Source organism: Triticum urartu, chromosome 3, assembly GCF_003073215.2.
Source record: "Triticum urartu cultivar G1812 chromosome 3, Tu2.1, whole genome shotgun sequence".
In the NCBI taxonomy this organism is placed as follows: domain Eukaryota; kingdom Viridiplantae; phylum Streptophyta; class Magnoliopsida; order Poales; family Poaceae; genus Triticum; species Triticum urartu.
In genome coordinates this window covers 208,092,571-208,107,300 of record NC_053024.1, presented here as the reverse complement: position 1 = coordinate 208,107,300, position 14,730 = coordinate 208,092,571, and positions in this window count along the sequence as shown.

The window sequence follows — 14,730 nt, the reverse complement described above, 5'->3', positions numbered from 1 at the left end:
CAAACTGTGGTCAAACTATGGTTAAACTTATTCAAGAAATATTAGTGTTACTAAATAATTACTGTTTTTTAGAATAATAGTTTCAAACTCAAAGAGTGAAATGTGTGACTTCATGCTCAAGCTAAACTCCTAAGGATTAATAGGATTGACATCTTACTATTGTCAGGAAAATAACAAGTGCAGACTTGGAAACGAAGGAGAATAGAACCCGAAAGTTAAGCGTGCTCGGGATGGAGTAGTGAGAGGGATGGGTGACCGGTCGAGAAGTTAGATGATTTGGAATGAGTGATCCACACTTGAGCATTTAAGAGAGGTGATTAGAGACTAAATCACAAAATAATTAAGAAAAATTAAAAATCGAAAAAAAAAATCAAATTTTTTTTTCCAAAATTTTCAAAAAAAAATTCAAAAAAGAACAGGGCGCGAGCTCACGCCACGTGGTGGCACTTTTGCGCCGGTTCATGCCGAACCGGTACTAAAGGGGGGGGCCTTTAGTGCCCACCAATTAGTGCCGGTTATGGAACCGGCACTAAAGGCCCTTACGAACCATAGTTTTCTACTAGTGCTTTCCGGGAGAAGGAATATCCTTTGTTGATCGTGAGAGCTTGTGATGGGCTAAGTTGGGACACCCCTGCAGGGTATAAACTTTCGAGATCCGTGTCCGCGGTTATGTGGCAGATGGGAATTTGTTAATATCCGGTTGTAGAGAACTTGACACTTGACTTAATTAAAATGCATGCATCAACCGCGTGTGTAGCCATGATGGTCTCTTTTCGGCGGAGTCCGGGAAGTGAACATGGTTGGGTTATGAATGAACGTAAGTAGTTCAGGATCACTTCTTGATCGCTTCTAGTTTCATGACCGTTGCGTAGTTTGTCTTCTTACTCTTGTACTTGTATGTTAGCCACCATACTTGCTTAGCACTTGCTGCAACTCCACCTCATAAACACATCCTACCCATAAGCTTAAATAGTCTTGATCTCATGGGTTTTGAGATTGCTGAGTCCTCGTGACTCATGGATACTTCCAAAACAATTGCCGGTGCCGATGATACCAGTGCAGGTGATACCACCGAACTCAAGTGGGAGTTCGATGAGGACCTGGGCCGTTACTACGTGTCTTTTCCTGATGATTAGTAGTGGAGCCCAGTTGGGACGATTGGGGATCTAGCATTTGGGGTTATCTTATTTTCATTTACATATTTCCGTAGTCGGACTATGTGTGTACTCTGAATGATGTATGAATTATTTGAGCATTGTGTGACGTCGCAATTGTAGGCCAACTATCTATTTATTCCTTTCTTGTTCATTACATGGGATTGTGTGAAGATCACCCTTCTTGCGACAAAACCAACATGTGGTTATGCCTCTAAGTCATGCCTCGACACGTGGGAGATATAGCCGCATCTTGGGCGTTACAGTACCCTACAAACAATTCCGTCTTATGTTCTCCGCTAGATAGGAACTTTGGAGTGATTCTTCGTTGCACGTTGAGGGACAGTTATATGATCCAGTTATATAAGCACTGTTGAGAGGTTGCACTAGCAAAAGTACGGACCCTGGGCCTCATTTTCAAGCATTGCAATGCCGTTTTTGTGCCCGTTTACTATTTGCTACCTTGCTGTTATTTATTGTTCCTATTACAAAAATCAATATCTACTATCATTATACACTTTTATCACCATCTCTTCGCCGAATTAGTGCACGTATACAATTTGCCATTGTATTAGGTGTGTTGGGGACACAAGAGATTTCTTGTATTTGGTTGCAGGGTTGTTCGAGAGAGACCATCTTCATCCTATACCTCCCACGGATTGATAAACCTTACGTCATCCACTTGAGGGAAAATAGGTAATGTCCTACAAAACTCTACGCTTGGAGGCCCAACACGAGTCTGCAAAGAATAAAGTTGCATAGTAGACATCACCCGCCACCCCCGCCGCCCCGACGCCCCTGCCACCCCCGCCGGCCCGGCGCCCCGCCGCCTCGACAACCAGGCGCCCCGCCACCCCGCCACCCCGCTGCCCTGATGCCCCGCCGACCCCTCCAGTGAGCTCCTCCCCTGTTTTTTGTCTTTTTTTCTACTGCTAGTAATTAGGTTAGTTAGTATTGTTAGTTTCTTTTTTTGCTACTGCTAGTGATTAGGTTAGTTAGTACTGTTAGTTAGGTTAGTTTGATTTTCTAGGTTAGTTAGATTAGTTATCTTTAGACTAGGTTAGTTAGGTTAGTTTCTAGGTTAGTTTGGTTAGTTTGTAGGTTAGTTCTTGAAAAAGTTTACTAGGATAAGAAAATAAGAAGAATAAGAAGAAGAGGAGGGGAAGAAGAAGAAGAAGAGGAGGAGGAGGAGGAGAAGAAAGAAGAAAAAGGGGGAGGAGAAGAAAAGAAGAAGAAGAAGAAGAAGAAGAAGAAGAGGAGGAGGAGGAGGAGGAGGAGGAGGAGAAGAAGAAAGAAGAAAAAGGGGGAGGAGAAGAAAAGAAGAAGAAGAAGAAGAAGAAGAGGAGGAGGAGGAGGAGGAGGAGGAGAAGAAGAAGATTGCCGGTCCCCGACACCACTGACACCCCAAACCCCAACCCCGCCTCGACAGCCCAACACCGCGACCCCGACACATCACCCCAACCCCGACACGACACCCCCCGACCCCGACACAGCACCCCGACAAGACAGCACTGACACCCGACCCCCAACACGACACCCCGAGATTGCCTCAACACCCCGACACAACACCCCGACCCCGCCTTGACACCCCGACACGACACTCCGACCCTGCCTCGACACCCGGACACCGTGACCCCGACACAGCACCCTGACCCCGACACAGCACCCCCTGACCCCGACGCAGCACCCCAACATGACATTACCGACACCCCGACCCCCAACACATGTATTACTATTATGTACATATATATATATATATTATTAATTAGTTCATGTTATTAGGTATTCAATTTTTTATTATGTTCATGATGATGATACACGCTTAATTTTTTTATCATGTTTAAGTTGTACTAATTTTGTTTACTCTTTGTCATTGCAGGTGTTGACAGATGTGGGCGCGGGTCGAGAGCGCTCCGAGCCTCCTTCCTCGGCGCGTCCTAGGAGGGGTGTTGTTATTCCACCCCAGCACCTTCGGAGAGCACTGGTAGACAGCATGCAGACACCGGCGGGCGCTTCTTCGGCCGAGAGAGGTCGGGGGAAGACGAAGAGGGGTGCAGCTAGAGGTGGACGGGGCGGCGGGAGATGTAGGAAGGCTCTTGCGCCTTCCTCGCCGCCACCCCTAGCTGATTCTCTGGACCACCGGAGTGCTCTGTCTTAGGTGGATCCGTCTCAGACTCCGGTCCATGAGCCTCGGGCCGACGAGCCTCGGGTCGCCGAGCCTTCGTCCCATGAGACTCAGGCCCCAGAGTCTTCGTCCCATGAGACTGCGGTCCTAGAGTCTTCGTCCTGTGTGACTCCGGAGACTAGAGGCCATGCTGATGGCGAGGACAGCTGGTCTGATGATAGTTATAGCGAGGGCGAGCTGGTTGAGGGGGGCAAGAAGGTCTACCAGCGTGGTGGTACGAATCTCCCGGCCGTGCCGGCGACCCGCGATCACAGGTGGTTGATTCAGCCTAACGGGGAGAAGTAAGTGCATTTACTCTTTTTAACCTTTGTCCTTCATGTTTCTTCAAATTAATATATAATGTGTTGTCCTTGTCATACTGCAGGGGTTGGATACATGCCGATGGTGTCCGCAGGTCCAACCAGGTCCTTGGTGTGCTTTGCCGGCACCACTTCCCGGGTGGGTGACGTTGCCCGTGTTGGGGAATGCAGTATTTCAAAATTTTCCTACGATCACGCAAGATCTATCTAGGAGATTCATAGCAACGAGAGGGGAGAGTGTGTCTACGTACCTTCATAGATCGAAAGCGGAAGTGTTTAGTAACGCGGTTAATGTAGTCGAACGTCTTCGCGATCCAACCGATCAAGTACCGAACGCACGGCACCTTCGTGATCTGCACACGTTCAGCTCGGTGACGTCCCTCGTACTCTTGATCCAGCTGAGGCCGAGGGTGAGTTTCATCAGGACGACGGTGTGTTGACGGTGATGATGAAGTTACCGACACAGGGCTTCGCCTAAGCACTATGACAATATGACCGAGGTGTAAAACTATGGAGGGGGCACCGCACACGGCTAAAGATCAACTGGTGTGTATATCGGGTGCCTCCCTCCCCCGTATATAAAGGAGGGGAGGAGGAGGGCCGGCCACAAGGGGCGCGCCCAAGGGGGGAATCCTACTCCTAGTAGGAGTAGGTTTCCCCCTTTCCTAGTCCTAGTAGGAGAAGAAGGAAGGAGAGGAAGAAGAGAAGGAAAGGGGGGCCACCCCCTAGCCCTAGTCCAATTTGGTTTGGGCTAGGGGGGTGCCACACCTTGGCTTGCCTCCTCTCTTCCACCATTAGGCCCATGAGGCCCAATAACTTCCCGGGGGGTCCGGTAACCCCCGATACTCCGAAACTTTTCCGAAACGACCCAAACCATTCTAGTGTCTTAATGTAGCCTTCCAATATATGAATCTTTATGTATCGACCATTTCGAGACTCCTCGTCATGTCTATGATCTCATCCGGGACGCTAAACAACCTTCGGTACATCAAATCACATAACTCATAATACATATCGTCATCAAACGTTAAGCGTGTGGACCCTACGGGTTCGAGAACTATGTAGACATGACCAAGACACATCTCCAGTCAATAACCAATAGCGGAACGTGTATGCTAATATTGGTTCCCACATTTTCTACGAAGATCTTTATCGGTCAAACCGCACAACAACATACGTTGTTCCCTTTGTCATCGGTATGTTACTTGCCCAAATTCGATCATCGGTATCATCATACCTAGTTCAATCTCATCACCGTAAAGTCTCTTTACTCGTTCCGTAATGAATTATCCCGCAACTAACTCATTAGTCACATTGCTTGCAAGGCTTATAGTGATGTGCATTACCGAGAGGGCCCAGAGTTACCTCTCCGACAATCGGAGTGACAAATCCTAATCTCGATCTATGCCAACTCAACAAACATCATCGGAGACACCTGTAGAGCATCTTTATAATCACCCAGTTACGTTGTGACGTTTGATAGCACACTAAGTGTTCCTCCTATATTCGGGAGTTGCATAATCGCATAGTCATAGGAACATATGTATACGTCATGAAGAATGCAATAGCAATAAACTAAACGATCATAGTGCTAAGCTAACGGATGGGTCTAGTCCATCACATCATTCTCTAATGATGTGATCCCGTTCATCAAATGACAACACATGTCCATGGCTAGGAAACTTAACCATCTTTGATTAACGATCTAGTCAAGTAGAGGCATACTAGGGACACTCTGTTTGTCTATGTATTCACACATGTACTAAGTTTCCGGTTAATATAATTCTAGCATGAATAATAAACATTTATCATGATATAAGGAAATATAAATAACAACTTTATTGTTGCCTCTAGGGCATATTTCCATCAATCTCCCACTTGCACTAGATTCAATAATCTAGATTACACATTAATGATTCTAACACCCATGGAGTCTTGGTGTTGATCATGTTTTGCTCGGGAGAGAGGCTTAGTCAATGGATCTGCAACATTCAGATCTGTATATATCTTGCAAATCTCTATTTCTCCCTGATATGTCTCCAACGTATCTGTAATTTTTGATTGTTCCATGCTGTTTTATTATCAATCTTGGATGTTTTATAATCATTTTATAGTCATTTTATATCATTTTTGGTACTAACCTATTGACATAGTGCCAAGTGCCAGTTGCCGCCTTTTCCATGTTTTTTACATTGCAAAAAATTAATATCAAACGGAGTCCAAATGCCATGAAACATTACGGAGATTTTTTATGGGCCAGATGGAAGGCAATGGGTCCTTGTAACGCCCCGAGCCCGATGTGCCAGGTGTCTTCTAGTTATTCGCTGTTGCTCCCTTGTCATTGCTTGCGTGTCATGCATCTCATATCATGTCATCATGTGCATTGCATTTGCATATGTGTTCGTCTAATGCATCCGAGCATTTTCCCCGTTGTCCGTTTTGCAATCCGGCGCTCCTATGTCATCTGGTGTCCCTTTCTACCTCTCTTCGTGTGCGGGTGTTAAATGTTTTCGGATTGGACCGAGACTTGTCATGCGGCCTTGGTTTACTACGGGTAGACCGCCTGTCAAGTTTCGTGCCATTTGGACTTCGTTTGATACTCCAATGGTTAACCGAGGGACCGATAAGGCGTCGTGTGTGTTGCAGCCCAACACCCTTCCAAAGTGGCCCAAAACCCACCTAAACCCCCTCCATCCTCTTGGTCGTTCGATCACAATCGCGTGGCCGAAAACCGCACCTCATTTGGACTCACCTAGCTCCCTCTACCTATAAATATGTGATCCCATCCAAAATTCACGGACGAAACCCTAAAAATTCTTCCCCTCGCGCCGTCGGACGCGTCCACTCCGCGCTCGGACATGTCCGCGCCACCCGGACCAATCCCGTCGTGCCACGTCATCACCACCGCCTCCCCAACCAATCCCTAGCCGCCACCTCACCTCCCCTGCGCCCACTTCGCCGCCATCCTCCCGGGGCCCAGATCCGGCCCGCCCCGGGCCGCGCCGGGCTCGCCCTGCGCCGCCGGCACCTCGCGCCTCGCCTCGCCTGCGCCGCCGCCTCGCACCTCGCCATGCCGCCTCGCCTCGCCTACACCGCCGCCTTCCGCCGGTCTCGGCTTCCGTGCGCACGCCGTCGCCGATCTCCCTCACCGCTGCCTCCCAGCGGCGACCGCGCCGCCCGGTCACCGCGCGCCCGCGCCGCCCTGTCTCCGCCGGCGACGAGCTCCGGCCTCTCCTTCCCCGCACGTCCGGCCACTTCCCCGGCGAGCTCCCGACGAAGTCCGGTCAGATCCGCCGCCACCTCGTAAACGGTGCCGAGTCAACCCTAGACTCGAGGGTGAGATTTCGTCTAAGTCCCATTATTATTTTGCATTTTTCATCATGTCATAACTCATCATCCGTTGCTCCGAATTCGTGCGTGTAGCATATCAAAATGTTCGACTCGACGAGTACATCATTTCATCTCATTGCATCATTTTAATTTGAGCTCATCTTGATGCCCGAAATGCTGTTGGAATAGGGCTATGTGATGATAGTTTCAGATCTGTTTCAGCAAATGCACTTCTGTCATTTTTGCCATGGTTAATGTGTGCATTCTATGATCCTGAGCTCTACATATGTTTTGAAGAATTCCATGCCATCTTTACAGGGGTGTATGCCATGTATTTTTGTAATCTTTGTGGTGACTAGCACAAGCATGCAAAGTAGCATACTCAATGATGCTGATTTTAGGGACTTAGAAATATTCTAAGTCCTTGCCCTGTCATTATTTGTATGCCATATGTTCATGTTGTTTCCTAGTGATCCGTGCCTCTTTTGAGCATGATCAGTAAGGATGTTTTGTAGATAATGTTGTGCTCTATCCATCCATGTATTTTTTTTGCAATTATGGAGCACCCTAGCTTGAGTCAATCGAGCTCTACTTTTGCTATAAAATGTTCCTGGCAGATTGTTAACATGTTTTGCAATTTTGCCAAGCTTGTTGTTGTCGATCCGTGCATGCTATGTTGTTGTTCTTGCCATGTCTAGCTTCTATGCGATGTCTACTTGCTGGTTGTATGCTTAGATTATCATGCCATGCTTTGTAGTGAGTGCATCAAGCTCGTAAACATGCCTACTCGTTATCTGTTTTGCCATGCTCCAGTTTTTCACTAAGTCTGAATCTGTTTATGTTTTTGCTATGTTCACTTGCTTGCAATTGTATTTTCTGATTCCTTTTGGCTCAGGGTCACTAAGGGACTTTTGTTGTATGCTTTGAGTAGCTTCATGCCATGTTTTGCTTTGCCATGATATGTTCCTGTAGCATGTAGTTATCATGCTCTAAACATTGCTTCCTGATGTCAAATTCCTGACTTGCTGTTAATTTCACTAAGTCTGTAACCAGTAATCTTTTGCTCTTTTGCCATGCTTGTTTGGACCTGCTATTGGGTGATTTAGCCGTAGCTCAGTGTTCATCTTTTGTCAAGAATCATGAGTGGATCCCTGCCAAGTATTTTGTTGCCATGTTGGATTGTTGTAGCATGTTGTTCTTGATGCATTTAGAAGGCTACTTGCTGTTTATCGCAGACCGGTGCCATATTTGTTTTGCTTGCCTTTTCCAAACCATGCATCCGATTCCGGTGATCTTTATATCGATTTCGATCGAAATCACCTCACCTTTCTAGTGGCACTCTTGGATTTCCAATTTGAGGCCAGGTTCAATCATTCCTTTCCAAATCATGCATATGCATCACATACCGCATCCCGCATATTATGCCATGTTCATGTGTTGGTTGTTTACTATGTTGTGTGCTTCTTTCCGGTGTTGCTTCTTCGAGTTGGTTCCGATACCGTCGCGTTTGTGAGGACCCGTTCGACTACGTCCGTTTGTCTTCTTCATGGACTCGTTCTTCTTCCTTGCGGGATTTCAGGCAAGATGACCATACCCTCGAAATCACTTCTATCTTTGCTTGCTAGATGCTCGCTCTTTTGCTATGCCTATGCTGCGATACCTACCACTTACTTTATCATGCCTCCCACATTGCTAAGCCAAGCCTCTAACCCACCTTGTCCTAGCAAACCACTGTTTGGCTATGTTACCGCTTTGCTCAGCCCCTCTTATAGCGTTGTTAGTTGAAGGTGAAGATTGGAGCTTGTTCCATGTTTGGAACATGGTTATTTGGTTGGGTTATCACAATATATCTTATTTATTTTAATGAATCTATATACTTGGTATAGGGTGGAAGGCTCGGCCTTATGCCTGGTGTTTTGTTCCACTCTTGCCGCCCTAGTTTCTGTCATATCGGCGTTATGTTCCCGGATTTTGCGTTCCTTACACGGTTGGGTTATAATGGGAACCCCTTGACAGTTAGCCTTGAATAAAACTCCTCCAGCAAGGCCCAACATTGGTTTTACCATTCGCCACCTAACCTCTTTTTCCCTTGGGTTAGGCTAGCCCAAGGGTTATCTTTATTTTAACACCCCCCCCCGGGCCAGTGCTTGTCTAAGTGTTGGTCGAAACTGAGCGATGTCCGGAGCTACCAGGGGCAACTCTGGGTTGGCCCACCTGACGTCTGGCTCATCCGGTGTGCCCTGAGAACGAGATATGTGCAGCTCCTATCGGGATTTGTCGGCACATCTGGGTGGCTTTGTTGGTCTTGTTTTACCATTATCGAAATGTCTTGTAACCGGGATGCCGAGTCTGACCGGATTGTCTTGGGAGAAGGAATATCCTTCGTTGACCATGAGAGCTTGTGGTGGGCTAAGTTGGGACACCCCTGCAGGGGTATGATCTTTCGAAAGCCGTGCCCGCGGTTATGGGCAGATGGGAATTTGTTAATGTCCGGTTGTAGAAAACCTGAAACTTAACTTAATTAAAATGCACCAACCGCGTGTGTTACCGTGATGGTCTCTTCTCGGCGGGGTCCGGGAAGTGAACATGGTGTTGGAGTTACGCTTGATGTAGGTTGTTCTAGGATCACTTCTTGATCATAGATTCTCGACCATGCTTTTGCCTTCTCTTGTCGCTCTCATTTGCGTTTGTTAGCCACCAAATATGCTAGTCACTTGCTACAGCTCCACATCATACCTTTTACCCTTCCTATAAGCTTAAATAGTCTTGATCGCGAGGGTGTGAGATTGCTGAGTCCCCGTGACTCACAGATACTTCCAAAACCAGTTTGCAGGTGCCGATGATACCGTATAGGTGGCGCAACCGAGCTCAAGGAGGAGCTCGATGAAGATCGTGTTTGTTTGTGTTGTTTCGTTTCCATTTGATCAGTAGTGGAGCCCAGTTGGGACGATCGGGGATCTGTGTAGCATTTGGGGTAGTCTTCTTTTATTTTGGTTTCGTAGTCGGACCTTGATTGTATCCGGATGATGTAATGATTTATTCATGTATTGTATGAAGTGGCGATTGTAAGCCAACTATGTATCTCTTTCCCTTATGTATTACATGGGTTGTGTGAAGATTACCTCACTTGCGACATTGCTTTCAATGCGGTTATGCCTCTAAGTCGTGCTTCGACACATGGGAGATATAGCCGCATCGAGGGCGTGACAAGTTGGTAATCAGAGCCTTCCCCGACTTAGGAGCCCCCTGCTTGATCAAATCGCTGGCGTTGTTGAGTCTAGAAAAATGTTTTGAGTCTTTTAGGATTATATATATCGGAGAGTAGGATTCTTTTTACTCCTCAGTCCCTTCGTCGCTCTGGTGAGGCATCCTGACGTAGAGTTTTGACTCTTCTCTTCTCAAATTTCACTAAAAAAATTTAGGATCACGCGGGTATCTTGGAATCGTTCCGATGGTTTTGTGACGAGAACATTGTTCTTGGTGCCTCCTGACATTTAGGGGTTGTGGAAGTGTCCCGGGGAGTTGAGCTCCGAGGTGTTGTCGTCACAATTTTATCGTTGCAATTCTGGAATACCTGAGTTTCACCGACATCGAAAATCTCTTTTATGCAGTTGTTGGTGAGATAACTTCGACGCCACCTAGTACTGGGGCAGGAGTTCGGGATTATTGTCATAACTCGTATAACGGATGCTTTTCGAAGGTTGAGGTAAAGGATTTCCGAAGGTTTCTTGGTTATGTGTTGAAGGATGGATACAGCTGGATGTAGGATTTGCTAGTTTTGGGTGAGATATTATGCTTCCCCTGTATCCCCAACACCTGATTGCATAACCGGAAAATTTCGGGAGTTTATAAGTGGGAATTCAAGTAGTTCTTAGGATATCTTTCTGACAGATGTATGATATGAAATTGGGGTTCGACGTCTTGTGGTCCGCCTATTCACGGTTGGTTTTACAGTGGTCTCGTTGTGTCTTAAAGAGTCCTTGGCTATGCTGACTTGGGGATCCTTCGTATGTCATGTGCACTGCCTTGTACATGATGGTGTTGTACGATCGAGCCCGTGTAGGCCCCACCACGAAAACTTTGGACGAAATCTCTCTCATATGTTTGTTCCGGCTTATTCTGCAAGCCAATCCTTTGTTTTTGTTTTCAGTTGTGGTATTCGAGTTGCTTCGAAGTCAAATGTTGATTCCATACCTTTCCTAAGCGGTGTTCTCATGTTCCTATGTGAATACCAATCCTTCATGATAATCGAGATTGTCATGTCAATCCTTTTCAATCGGTGTGTCTCTCGTCAAGCAGATCCGTTCATTTTCAACATCCGCAAGATCAACTCAAGTCTTCTCAATGTTGTTTGTTTCATCCGTCTCCAAGTTGCCTTTGTTTTCCCCCCCCCCCCCCCCTTTTTTCTTCAAGGACTAAGATTCCTTATTCAACTATCAATTTTATTCATGGGAAGCCTCTCCATTCTTTTCCGTCAATATTCTTACCCGGTGGTTCTCATGAAGATGCTCCACAAGTTTATTATTCTTCCTACTCTGTTCTTCTCCGGTGGATCCAATTCAAGCTGTGTTGATCATATCCTTTTCCTCGTTTCAAATACCTTCTCATGCCAGTGCACCTCATACTCAATGATGCTGATTTTAGGGACTTAGAAATATTCTAAGTCCTTGCCCTGTCATTATTTGTATGCCATATGTTCATGTTGTTTCCTAGTGATCCGCGCCTCTTTTGAGCATGATCAGTAAGGATGTTCTGTAGATAATGTTGTGCTCTATCCATCCATGTCTTTGTTTGCAATTATGTAGCACCCTAGCTTAAGTCAATCGAGCTCTACTTTTGCTATAAAATGTTCCTGGCAGATTGTTAACATGTTTTGCAATTTTGCCAAGCTTGTTGTTGTCGATCCGTGCATGCTATGTTGTTGTTCTTGCCATGTATAGCTTCTATGCGATGTCTACTTGCTGGTTGTATGCTTAGATTATCATGCCATGCTTTGTAGTGAGTGCATCAAGCTCGTAAACATGCCTACTCGTGATCTGTTTTGCCATTCTCCAGTTTTTCACTAAGCCTGAATCTGTTTATGTTTTTGCTATGTTCACTTGCTTGCAATTGTATTTTCTGATTCCTTTTGGCTCATGGTCACTAAGGGACTTTTGTTGTATGCTTTGAGTAGCTTCATTCCATGTTTTGCTTTGCCATGATATGTTCCTGTATCATGTAGTTATCATGCTCTAAACATTGCTTCCTGATGTTAAATTCCTGACTTGCTTTTAATTTCACTAAGTCTGTAACCAGTAATCTTTTGCTCTTTTGCAATGCTTGTTTGGACCTGCTATTGGGTGATTTAGCCGTAGCTCAGTGTTCATATTTTGTCAAGCATCATGAGTGGATCCCTGCCATGTATATTTTTGCCATGGTGGATTGCTGTAGCATGTTTTTCTTGATGCATTTAGAAGGCTACTTGGTGTTTATCGCAGACCGGTGCCATATTTGTTTTGCTTGACTTTTCCAAACCGTGCATCCGATTCCGGTGATCTTTATATCGATTTCGACCAAAATCACCTCACCTTTCCAGTGGCACTCTTGGATTCTAATTTAAGGCTAGGTTCAATCATTCCTTTCCAAATCATGCATATGCATCACATACCGCATCCTGCATATCATGCCATGTTCATGTGTTGGTTGTTTACTATGTTGTGTGCTTCTTTCCGGTGTTGCTTCTTTGGGTTGGTTCCGATACCGTCGCGTTTGTAAGGACCCATTCAACTACGTCCGTTTGTCTTCTTCATGGACTCGTTCTTCTTCCTTGCGGGATTTCAGGCAAGATGACCATACCCTCGAAATCACTTCTATCTTTGCTTGCTAGATGCTCGCTCTTTTGCTATGCCTATGCTATGATTGTCGTGGATCTAAGACTTACAGTAGAATGGGGGTAGGTATGAGGAGGCAAGATCCTAGATATGGAGTAGTTGTACACACGAGTTTTACGAGTTCAGGCCCTTCTCGGAGGGAGTAACAGCCCTACGTCTCGGTGCCTTCAGGCGGTCGACTGGATTATATGTGTGTGTGTGAGTTTACAAAAGTGAGAACCATTGTCCCAGAGGAGGGGGATGGCTTATATAGAGTGCGCCAGGACCCCAGCTCCCCTCCATTACACAGGGTTCAATGCTTGTAAAGGAAAGGCGTTACTGGTAACGTCTACATTAAAGTGTCATAAATGGTCACAATTGTATGGTTTAAGTCCTAACCGTTGCAGAGTGGAGGGTTCCTCATCTTCTAGTGGTCGAGTGTCTTCAAGGTGGTCGAGTGAGCGCATCTCCACGGTCGAGTGGATGATGGTTTCTCTTCGACGCTTCTGATTCTTTGTAAAGATGTCCTTGGGGAGGGTATGCTGGACAGGTCCATGACCCTACCCTAGGTACATAGCTTCATCATTAGCCCCCGAACCGATCAGGGTTTGTGTGAGGAAGGGGTTGAGAACACTTCCGACCCACTCTTTGTCCTATCAATATGCCTTGTCTTGAAACTATGAGTTGAGGTGACGACGTCGACTCCTTTCTCAATCGCCTTGGTCCATTCTTGGTTGTTGTCGAGTGAACTTTCATGGTAGAATTCCGAATGATGATGTAGAGGGTGTTTGTCTTCAGTCTGACAAGTTGTTCTGCTCTCCGCGGATCTCGCGGGATTCGAATTTTGGGAAGTGCGCCAGACGGGAGGAACCGAGGTTATCGGGATGGATTAGGCAAGTCTCCTCGATCCCCGCGCCACCTTTTTCGCCACGTACTACGCGCGCAACTGTTGCGGGATTTGTTTAGACCGCTTGGGTCCACCAGTCAGCCACTCGGTGGAAGGCCTTACAAAAGGTCTCGGGCCAGGCCTCTGCTCCGCACGCTCCCATTCTCTCTTCTCTTTCTCCAGATCCCTCCGCCACTCTCGCTTCCGCCTCGTCACCGGACCTCCGCTCGAGCTCGATCCGCCACCATGGGGAAGGATAAGACGGCGGCACTGGAACGCACGAAGAAGGCGACCGCGAAGGCAAAGGGCAAGCAGACCAGCCGGGGCGGATCCTCATCGAGGCCCGGCCTGCCGGCGGGCTGGATCCATGACGACTGGATCCACTCGGCAATCACGCAGGACGACCTCGACGACCTAGTGGAGGGGGGATTGATCCCTCACAAGTCGGCTCGGCTCCCGGGGGACGAAACCGAGCCGTGGCCTAGAGAGGGTGATTGTGTCCTCCTCGCAACCCACATAGATCGCGGATTCTCACTGCCTCCCCACCCTTTCTTCCGGGGTTTTTTGAAGTTCTTTGGGGCTCAACTCCACCATTTCACTCCGAACACCATAGTCTATCTGGCTGCTTTCGTGTCCATGTGCGAAAACTTCTTGGCCTGTCGACCGCACTGGGGGCTTTTCAAACACATCTTCACTTGCCATTCCCAGTCGGTCAAAAAAGGCCAAGTAGAGTGATGAGAGGATGCGGGTGATCCAGATGTGCGGTGGTCTGGGGAACTAGATGAGGAGCAAGAGTACTTTCCCAGCCATGATCCTTCCTGACTCGGTCCGGGGCTGGCAGTCGACTTGGTTTTACTGCAAGGATCAGCCAACCCCTGGCCAGTTGACTGGACTTCCTCCTTTTTCCTTGGCTCGAGTAGAGAAGCCTGCTCCCCTGAAGGTAGTTCCATAAGAGAAGGCGCAGGTCAAGGAGCTGATTGAACGGGTCCGCGATGGAGTGATCGGGATGGATCTACTGGAGGTCTTT